Source organism: Anolis carolinensis, chromosome 2 (genome assembly GCF_035594765.1).
Source record: "Anolis carolinensis isolate JA03-04 chromosome 2, rAnoCar3.1.pri, whole genome shotgun sequence".
Taxonomy (NCBI): Eukaryota; Metazoa; Chordata; class Lepidosauria; order Squamata; family Dactyloidae; genus Anolis; species Anolis carolinensis.
In genome coordinates this window covers 200,418,201-200,429,310 of record NC_085842.1, presented here as the reverse complement: position 1 = coordinate 200,429,310, position 11,110 = coordinate 200,418,201, and the positions used below count along the sequence as shown (strand labels likewise).

Sequence of the window (11,110 nt, the reverse complement as noted above, 5' to 3'; positions counted from 1 at the left end):
GGTACGGATGCCGAGCGCGGCCCTAAAGATTGAAGTGCCGCTCCAGCACTTCCAACGAAGCCCCGCCTACTGCGCTCTAGAGAGACCGTAGAAACAGGAATTGCGAGGGCGGTGTTCTAGGGGTTTCGGTCTCGTTGCGGTTTCGCCAACATTTCCGGCTCCCTATTCTCGTCCTTGGAGCCCCGATGGCGAAGTGTGTTAAAACGCCGAGCTGCTGAAGTTGCAGACCAAAAGGTCGCAGGTTCAAACCCCGGGAGCGGCGTGAGCGGCCGCTGTTAGCTCCCGCTCCTCCCAACCTAGCAGTTCGAAAACATGCCAATGTGAGTAGATCAATAGGTACCGCTCCAGCGGGAAGGTAACGGCGCTCTATGTAGTCATGCCGGCCACATGACCTTGGAGGTGTCTACGGACAACGCCGGCTCTTCGGCTTAGCAATGGAGACGACGAGCACCAACCCCCAGAGTCAGACATGACTGGACTTAACGTCAGGGGAAACCTTTACCTTTACCTATTCTCTTGGAGCCTCCGATGGCCTAGGGGATAAAAGCCTTGTGACTTGAAGGTTGGGTTGCTGACCTGAAGGCTGCCAGGTCCGAATCCCACCCGGGGAGAGCGCGGATGAGCTCCCTCTATCAGCTCCATGCGGGGACATGAGAGAAGCCTCCCACAAGGATGGTAAAACATCAAAACATCCGGGCGTCCCCTGGGCAACGTCCTTGCAGACGGCCAATTCTCTCAGTCCAGAAGCAACTCCGGTTGCTAATGACACGAAAAAAAAACCTATTCTCTTCCTATTACTGTCAAGTTTTGAGGACACATTTAGGCCCCTTCCACAGCTGTATAAAATCCCACGTTATCTGCTTTGAACAGGGTTATATAGCAGTGTGGACTCAAGGCCCTTCCATACAGGCATATAACCCAGAAGATCAAGGGAGAAAATCGCACAATATCTGCTTTGAACTGGGTTATCTGAGTCCATACTGCCATATATCCCAATTCAAAGTGGGATTTCCTGCCATGATATTCCGGGATATAGGGCTGTGTGGGTCAAGTTTGGTGTTTATCAGACATTGGTAAGGGTCCTAGTGGCCTCAGAAAGTGAGTCAAGATACTGCAAGTCCCATCATCCATGGTCCAAACTCCTCCAAACTACACCAGGATGTAGAGTTGGTGATGGGGGCTCTGTGTGCCAAGTTTAGTACTGATTTATTATTTGTGGAAGTCGCTGTGCTCTGAGGAAGTAAATGAAGGTATTGCAACTTCCATTGTCCATGGTCCATGCTCCTCCAAACCACACCAAGGGGTAGAGTGGCTCATGGGGGCTCTATGTGCCAAGTTTGGTCTTGAGCAGTCATTTGTGGTAGTTGCAATGGTCTCAGGAAGTGAGTTAAGGTATTGCAAGTTCCATCATCCTTGATCTGTCCTTCCCCCAACTGCACCAAAATGTGAAGTGGGTCATGGGGGATATGTGTGCCAAGATAGGTCCTGATCTGTCATTGGTTAGAGTAACAGTGATCTGTGGAGATGAAGTTTTTGAAAGTACTGCAAATCCCATCATCCTTGGTCCATCCTCCCCCAAAGTGCTTCAGCGTGTAAAGTGTGACATTTGGGATATGTGTGCCAAGTTTTGTTCAGTTGTGTCATTCCTGGCAGTTGCAGTGATCCCAGGAAGTGAGTGAAGGGACTCGGGGTGGCTCACATGGTATGTATAAGTTGTATTAAGATATGAAATATATGTATACGTTCTTTTTAAAAAATACTATGTACTTTCCCATCATAGATATTGGTTCTTTATTGCTGCATTTTTGGAAAAATAGTCAATTGTATATTCTGATAATTAAAAAAAGAAAGTACAAAAAGAAAGAAAAGATCTTGGAATGTGCCAACAAGCTACAAAAATTGGCTTCCACCCTATCTCAATGTGCACCAGACATGGAACAACAACAACAACAACAACAACATAATAATAATAATAATAATAATAATAATAATAATAATAATAATTTTATTTCTTACCTGCCTCTCCACATGGCTCAAGGCAGAATACAACATTGCTACAACACATACTCAAAACACATAATCATTTAAAATACTCCGTAGAATGCACATATTGAAACATATTTCCATAAAATACATATTAAAATACACAAAAGTTGGACACAGTTTTAATGATGAATTGTAAACTTCCACTCTATTAGTGGACTACAGCATTTTAAAAAGGGCCCAGTTGCAACAGCTCTGTAAGAAACTGAAAATTTGAGCCACAGGGAAGAATTCAGAATTTCTAGAAATGAGTGAAAGCCTCTGCGTGAAACACAATGAAGAATAGAAAGAAAGGCAAAAACAACAATAACAACAACAACAAACCCTCAGGCTCCTCCAGCAGCAACTCCTCTGGCCTTGATCAAGGAAATAAAATCTGAAGCAACCAAAACAGTACTGGATGACCTTTTAAATGGCTAAAATTGCACAGTGCTTGCATATGGTGCAACAGGAACTGGAAAAACTCACGCCATGCTGGGCTCTCCCGAGGATCCTGAGGTGATGTACCTGACCATGATGAGATTTTATGCTTCAACTGAATGAATGAAAGAGAAAAAGCATTGGCCATTGCAGCTTCATACCTTGAGGTCTACAGTAAGCAGATACACAACCTACTAATAAATTCAGGAACACTGGCCATTCGAGAAGATCCTCAGAAAGGTGTACTGGTTCATGGACTAACTTTGCATCAGCCCAAATCTGCACAGGAGATCTTGCAAATGTTGGATTATGAAACAAAAACACAGCATCCCACTGATGTGAATACCTCCTCATCTCGGTCCCATGCTGTCTAAATCTGAAAATTTATTTGAGGCAGCAGGATAAGACAGCACATATTAATCAAAATGTCTGTATTGCCAAAATATGCCTCATTGACCTGGTGAGGTCTGGACATGCCAGTGCCACAAAGGCCAAAGGAGCTTGCTTCAGAGAAGGAGCAAATATTAGTCACTCACTGCTTGTTCTTACCAATGTCATTAATGCTCTGGCAGATCCAAAGAGACAGCACATTCCTTATCGGAACAGCAAGCTTACTCGTCTGTTGAAGGATTCTCTTGGTGGAAACTGTTGTACTATCATTATAGCTGCCGTTAGTCCTTCTCTCTTCAGTGATGACACATATAACACTTTTAAGTATGCCAGCCGAGCCAAGGAAATCAAATCCTCTCTGAAGGGCAATGTTGTCAGTTTGAACAGCCATATAAGTCAATATGTGAAGATCTGTGAGGACCAAAAACATTGGCTGTTTAAAATGCATTTTATTAAATATTGGACAGATATACAAAGTTCCATATTTACAGCATTACCAAAGAGAATATATACAGAAAAATGCTGTATTAAAGTTATATTGGACCAAAAGTTACTTTTTCCTTTTTTTCCCTAAAGCATGCGTGGCTATTTCAAAAATCTGTTTTGTGTCTACACACAGAAGTCTTAATTAAAACACAAATATGAGAGAATATGAGCTGAATAAAGCATCTGCTTCCAATATAATCACGAGACAGTTTTACAAGGCAACAGGCAGCTATATCAAGATTTAGAAAAAATTTGAAGTGTATATTTACAGGGTTGTTGTATGTATTCTGGGCTGTATGGCCATGTTCCAGAAGTATTCTCTCCTGACGTTTTGCCCACATCTATGGCATACAGCCCGGAATACATACAACAACCCTGTGATCCCGGCCATGAAAGCCTTCGACAACACATTGTATATTTACAAATCGAGAGGAAATAAAGAATGAATTTCTCAAATTGGAAGTGCATCTTAAAGAAAATTCCAATTATCAAAAAACCAATTATCAAAAACATTGCTACGAACAAATTGAAATTCTAAGCTCCCCAGAGAAATTGGAAAAAGCAACAGGGAAACATGACCACAGGTTTGCGTTATTCAAAACCCGTCACTTAAATATGGAGAAGAAGAAAAAGGCGGAGATTAAATGCTTTGAGGCCAATACTTGTTGGTTGCACCAAGTGGAAATTGAAATGCACCTCCTGGATCATGGTGATCATATTCCTCAAGAGCAGTAGTTCTCAACCTTCCTAATGCCATAACCACTTAATACAGATCCTCATGTTGTGGTGACTTCCAACCATGAAATGATTTTCGTTGCTACTTCATAACTGTAATTTTGCTACTGTTGTGATTCATTCACTAGACCAAATTTGGCACAAATACTCGATACGCCCAATATTGGTGGAGTTGGGGGGATTGCTTTTGTCATTTGGGAGTTGTAGTTGCTGGGATTTATAGTTAACCTACAAACAAAGAGCAATCTGAACTCAACGATGGAATTGAACCAAACTTGGCACACAGAACTCCCATGACCAACATTAAATACTGGAAGGGTTTGGTGGGCACTGACCTTGAGTTTTGGAGTTGTAGTTCACCTACATCCAGCCGTCTCTGCCAAAATATGTGTTCTGATGGTCTTTGGCGACCTCTCTGACATCCCCCCCCCCCAGGGGTCCCGACCTCCAGATAGAAAAACGCTGCTTAGGAGCTTTCAAAAGATCTGCATTGCCACCATTTGAAGTTAGAAGTTCAGCCTGCCACTGGAGAAGCTATCTATAGCAATGATATGCACACTGTGGAAAATGAAATTTTTTTTGGCCTTAGTGACATGTTTGGGAGCCCATGCCAAGAATGTATCAATTGATGTATCAGAAACTTTTGCCTGGGGTGACTGATCACATCACAACAGTGAAAGATGTGCCAGGTAGAAATGAATTCTGTTGCATCCGTGAACCAGAGAGTTTGCTTGTGACGGATTTTATTGAGCATTTTAATTAATAGGGTTGTTGTGTGTTTTCCGGGCTGTGTGGCCATATTCCAGAAGTATTCTCTCATGACGTTTCGCCCACATCTATGGCAGGCATCCTCAGAGGTTATGAGGTATATATATATACCCCACAACCTCTGAGGATATAAACCTCACAACCTCTGAGGATGCCTGGCATAGATGTGGGTAAAACGTTGGAAGAGAACATGGCCATACAGCCCGGAAAACACACAACAACCCTGTGGTTCTGGCCATGAAAGCCTTTGACAACATATTTTAATTAATGCACTTTTATGCTGTTTTAAATAATTATGTTTTATGTTAGTTATTTTTGTGTCAAAAGCACTGCATAAATAAACAATTTTCAAAGTGATAAAACAAAGGGATCACAAGCAGCTTTTATGCTACGACATTATTGTTTACAATTGTTATGTATTTTATTGCACTTTGTGAACTACCACTTGCTTTAAGCCACCCCGGGTCCCTTTTTAGAGATGATGGTGGGATATAAATAAAGCTACATTGTTGTTGTTGTTGTTAAAAGAATCCGTGTTTAATATTTAATATATCTGAGTATTCATTGTGACAATGTATTTTATAGATACATATTTCCCTCCGCAGTACAATGGGGAAGCCAATTCAAAGACTACAATGCCTTCTGCAGGAGTCATATTTTATGATGATTTCCCCCAATAGTAGAATTGTAGTAACCATTTGATTCCTTTGGATGGCACAGCAGCTCAAGTCACTTGGTTTATATCCCATTTCAAAATCACACCATCAATGTACTACTAAATAACAAATCATATAATATAACATAAAAAATAAAAGTAAATTGTCTTCAACAATCATCATTGTCTCATTTTTTCATTTTTTTTTTACAGAAAGTTCTTTCTCCTATATGAGAATCAGAACATTTGACTTATTAATATACAATTTAGAAGTAGTGGTTCACCGTACAGATGCATGTTTGTGGATGATACATTTAGGATGATAGGATCCCAGATACTCTCTTCAGCATGGCGGGTAATAAAGTGGTATATAGTACATTTGTTTACAATATTTTGTTTCATTTTCCACTGAGAAATAGTGATCAAGGCAGCTACAAAGTAATATTGAACCATTTAAAACATTTTAAAAAGGTAAAGGTTTCCCCTGACGTTAAGTCCAGTCATGTCTGACTCTGAGGGTTGGTGCTCATCTCCATTTCTAAGCTGAAGAGCCGGCATTGTCCGTAGACACCTCCAAGGTCATGTGGCCGGCATGACTGCATGGAGCGCTGTTACCTTCCCACCTATTGATCTACTCACATTGGCATGTTTTCAAACTGCTAGGTTGGCAGGAGCTGGAGCTAACAGCAGCCACTCACGCTGCTCCCGGGAGAGAAAAATAAACACAGATCTGAATTCAGTGCAAAAACATATATAAGAATGACCTAAAATTATATATGATCAAAGTTACTTGTTGGCTTGTGGTTAATTAGGTTGTATTGATATCAGTGCGTAAATGCATTAATTATTCTCCCTCCCTAGTGACATCTGGCAGGCTCCATCCCTTTTGGGTTTCAGAAAGGAATTGAAGACCTGGCTATGCGCGCAAGCGTTTAAAGAATAAGTTCTGTTGGCTTTGACTCGGTCTGGACTAAGGTTTATGTACAAGGTTTTGTGGATGAATGGTTCAAGTACTTTATATTGTTTTAAATTTTGTATATTGTATAATGCTATTTCATGTAATTGTTTTTAAACCGTTTTACTGTTTTATTCTATTGTATTGTGATGTATTGGCATCAAATTCTGCCAGAGTTGTAAGCCACCCTGGGTCCCCTTGGGTGAGAAGGGCGGGATAGAAATGATGGAAATAAATTATTCGATTAGCATCATCGCAAAAACTACATGTGATAGAGAAAAAAACAACACAGATCTGAATTTAGTGCAAAACTATATGAGAATGACCTAAAATTATATCCGATGAAAAATACTTGTTGGCTTGTGTTACATGAATATGATGTGAATTGTGCAGATTCACAGTAGTTTGCTGAAATGTACCATTTAAAAGTTGACATGACAAAAAATAAATAAAGACATATCTAAAATCAGCATAAAAATTGATTTAAACTGTGCTATTTTCATTTCTGATGATTACGAAAAGATTGATTTTGTTGGCTTGTGTAATTGAATCTTAAGGATTGGAAACCCCAAAGTACTGAACTCATTATAAAATATTTAGTTACTTGTGGAGGATCCATCAATACAATGACAAATGCAGTAACTAAGAGACTTAACACTGAAGTAAAACTATTCACTTGCTACATGTTAACTTTTAAGTAACAAAGATAATTACGTTGCATTTCAATAATTAATATGTAGAGACTAAGTTACTTCACTGATGTAACAAGCAGTGTTTTGTTTACTTTTAAAGTATACTTTAGAGGCACCTGCAATAAAAGTTTCCAAGATGTATATCTTCTCATCAATGCTACATCCAAGTTAATGTGCACATTATCCGATAAGGCAGTAATTTACTTTGTAACAGCCAACAAAAGTTTGTAACAAATAACAAATAAAATACATTATAACACTATAAAGGGGCCTCCAGTGGCACAGTGTGTTAAAGCGCTGAGCTGCTGAACTTGCGGACCAAAAGGTCGCAGGTTCGAATCCAGGGAGTGGAATGAGCGCCCGCTGTTAGCTCCAGCATCTGCCAACCCAGCAGTTCGAAAACATGCAAATGTGAGTAGATCAATAAGTACTGCTCCTGCGAGAAGGTAACGGTGGTTCATGCAGTCATGCCGGCCACATGATCTTGGAGGGTGTCTACAGACAACGCCGGCTCTTTGGCTTAGAAATGGAGATGAGCACCAACCCCCAGAGTCAGACACAACTGGACTTAATGTCAGGGGAAACCTTTACCTTTACATAACACTATAAAAGTGACAACAATTAACTATTTGTAAAAATTTCCCAACCTCTGTTAAATTATGTCATGACTATGGTGCCCCCGGTGGTGCAGTGTGTTAAAGCGCTGAGCTGCTGAACTTGCAGCCTAAAGGTCCCAGGTTCAAATACAGGGAGCAGAGTGAGTGCCCGCTGTTAGCTCCAGCATCTGCCAACCCAGCAGTTCGAAAACATGCAAATGTGAGTAGATCAATAGGTACTGCTCCAGCAGGATGCTAACGGCACTCCATGCAGTCATGCCAGCCACATGACCTTGGAGGTGTCTAAGGACAACGCCGGCTCTTTGGCTTAGAAATGGAGATGAGCACCAAGCCCCAGAGTCGGACACAACTGGACTTAATGTCAGGGGAAACCTTTACGCTAACGGCGCTCCATGCAGTCATGCCGGCCATATGACCTTGGAGGTGTCTATGGACAACGCCCGCTCTTTGGCTTAGAAATGGAGATGAGCACCAACCCCCAGAGTTGGACACAACTGGAATTAATGTCAGGGGAAACCTTTACCTTTACCTTTATGGTGCTATACTAGTGACCCATATGTTCTCTTTACATAGTTTTCTATTACTTTTTAATTACACAAATTAAGTTTGCTGAGAGGCAAAGATGAGTCAAGGTCACCAAGTAAATTTCATATCCAAGGATCCATTTGAACTTGGGTTTCCCTGTTGTAGCTCCAGCACTCGAAACCAAGTGGTAGAAAATGTTGCGTTCATGCAGAATACAGTCCATCAAAGACACAGTAGCTTCATACAGATGAAATAATTTACTGTTACTTTTGAAGAGTCAAAAATATAAACTTGTGGCATTGCATCAAAAATAAATCCTTCAGTATGACAAAACTTACATAGTCCTTGTATGTGTCACAAAAACTCAGAAAGCATTCTCCAATTCCCATCATCCCCAGAGAGTGAGCAAGGAAGAAATCACCATGTATCCCAAAACAAACCCAGTTATACTCCACCGGGTGTGGCCCAAACTTTCTGGCCTTAGTGAGCACCTGTATATAATGACCACCAGAATGAGTTTTTTTTCTTAATACATATATCTACTCCAACTTTGGTGCTGATCCTGGCAAAACCCACCCCGTTTTCTGTATACCTCAACAGAAAAAACATTTCCCCCTATGAACTATGACTTCATTCTTCACTGCATGCACTTTATGGCCCAGTCATTTTTATGCATTTTTCATGTTTTCAATCCATGTTTTACTGATCTGTGTTGTTGATATATTCTATTGATTTGTTTTACTTGATGTGTTTTACTATGTCTGTTATTTTTGGGCTTGGCCCCATGTAAGTCGCCCCGAGTCCCTTCGGGGAGATGATGGCGGAGTATAAAAATACAGTTATTATTATATTATTCTTGGGTTGCTGTGAATTTTCCAGGCTGTATGGCCATGTTCCAGAAGCATTCTCTCTTGATGTTTCACCTACATCTGTGGCAGGCATCCTCAGAGGTTGTGCGATCTATTGGAAACTATAAAATAATAATAACCAAAAAACTTTATATACTGCTCCATTTACTAGAGAGGACTCAGGGCGGTTTCCAACATGTGTGTAAAAACAGTCAATTGTCAAAAACATATAGCAACTTGAACATAGTAAACATAGTACAGTAGAGTCTCACTTATCCTACATAAATGGGCCGGCAGAATGTTGGATAAGCAAATATGTTGGATAATAAGAAGGGATTAAGGAAAAGCCTATTACACATCAAATTAGTTTATGATTTTACAAATTAAGCACCAAAACATGTTATACAACAAATTTGACAGAAAAAGTAGTTCAATACGCAGTAATGCTATGTAATAATTACTGTATTTACGAATTTAGCACCAAAATATCACGATGTATTGAAAACATTGACTACAAAAATGTGTTGGATAATCCAGAACATTGGATAAGCGAGTGTTGGATAAGTGAGACTCTACTGTATTGTAAAACAACATCATAAGACAAAAAACAAAACAGTTCTATTAAAATGGACAGTTACAAATCCAATCAATATATACCATGAAGGAATCAAATACCAATAATCAGGGCCACGAGGTAAACATGGTCAATTATAAGGTACTAGCTGTGCCCGGCCACGCGTTGCTGTGGCAAAGTATGGTGGTATGGGAAATCAGATAATCTGTATTTTATAGGTAGTGTGGAAGAGGCCTACGTGAGGCCTAACTCTGCCTATTCCCTGGGGTGAGTGGGTTGCTAGGAGACCAAGTGGGCGGAGCTTAGCATTCTAACTGGCAGCAATTGGATGAAAGCAATTATTCCTCTCCCTCTAATTCGGACTTCATTTTTCTTTTCTTTTTGTTGTATGAACGTAGAGGCATGGACGAGGGGTTGTGCTGCCAAGTTTAGTGTTTCTGGGATGTGTCGTTTTGTTGTTTTGTCCTAGACTGAAATTTCATTACCCTTTTATATATATAGACTAGCTGTGCCCAGCCACGCATTGCTGTGGCGAAGTATGGTGGTATGGGAAATAAAGTATTGAGGAATTGGTGGTAGTTAAGGTAAAGGGTCCCCTGGGCTGAGTGGGTTGCTAGGAGACCAAGTAAGCGGAGCTTAGCCTTCTAACTGGCAGCAATTGGATAAAAACAATTATTCCTCTCCCTCTAATTAGGACTTTATTTTTCTTTTCTTTTTGTTGTATCAATCTAGAGGCATGGATGAAGGGTTGTGATGTCAATTTTTGAGGTTGTGTGGTGTTTACTTTTGTTGTTTTGTCCGCTGCCGTGATGCCATCACTCTTATATATATATAGATAAATAAACACTTATACATCAGAGTAACATAGGGCCAGGGAGTGAATAGAGTGCAGAGGCAAGTGGGGTTTATATATCTGTGGAATCATGTCCAGGGTGGGAGAAATAACTCTTGTCTGTTTGAGGCAAGTATGGAATGTTGCAATTAATCACCTTGATTAGCATTGAATAGCCTTGCAGCTTCAAAGCCTGCCTGCTTCCTGCCTAGGACAATCCTCTGTTGGGAGGTGTTAGCTGGCCCTGATTGTTTCTTGTCTGGAATTCCCTATTTTCAGAGTGTTCTTCTTTATTTACTCTTGATTTTAGATTTTTTAAAATATCAGTAGCCAGATTGTGTTCATGTTCACGGTTTCCTCTCCTTTCTATTGAAATTGTCTACAAGCTTGTGGATTTCAGTGACTTCTCTGTGTAGTCTGACATGGTGGCTGTCAGAGTGGTCCAGCATTTGTTCTCAAACAATATGCTGTGTTCAAGTTGGTTCATCAAGGGCTTTCCTCCTTTCTGTTGAAATTGTCCACATGCTTGTGCATTTCAATGGCTCACAGCAACCCAGTGATTCGACAAAA

General features: G+C 40.5%; 1 pseudogene; it reads left to right on the top strand.

The window, feature by feature from the left end:
• The first annotated feature begins 7 nt into the window (after positions 1-7).
• LOC100562046 (kinesin-like protein KIF18A) lies at positions 8-3,815 on the top strand (annotated as a pseudogene).
• Positions 3,816-11,110: the final 7,295 nt, after the last annotated feature.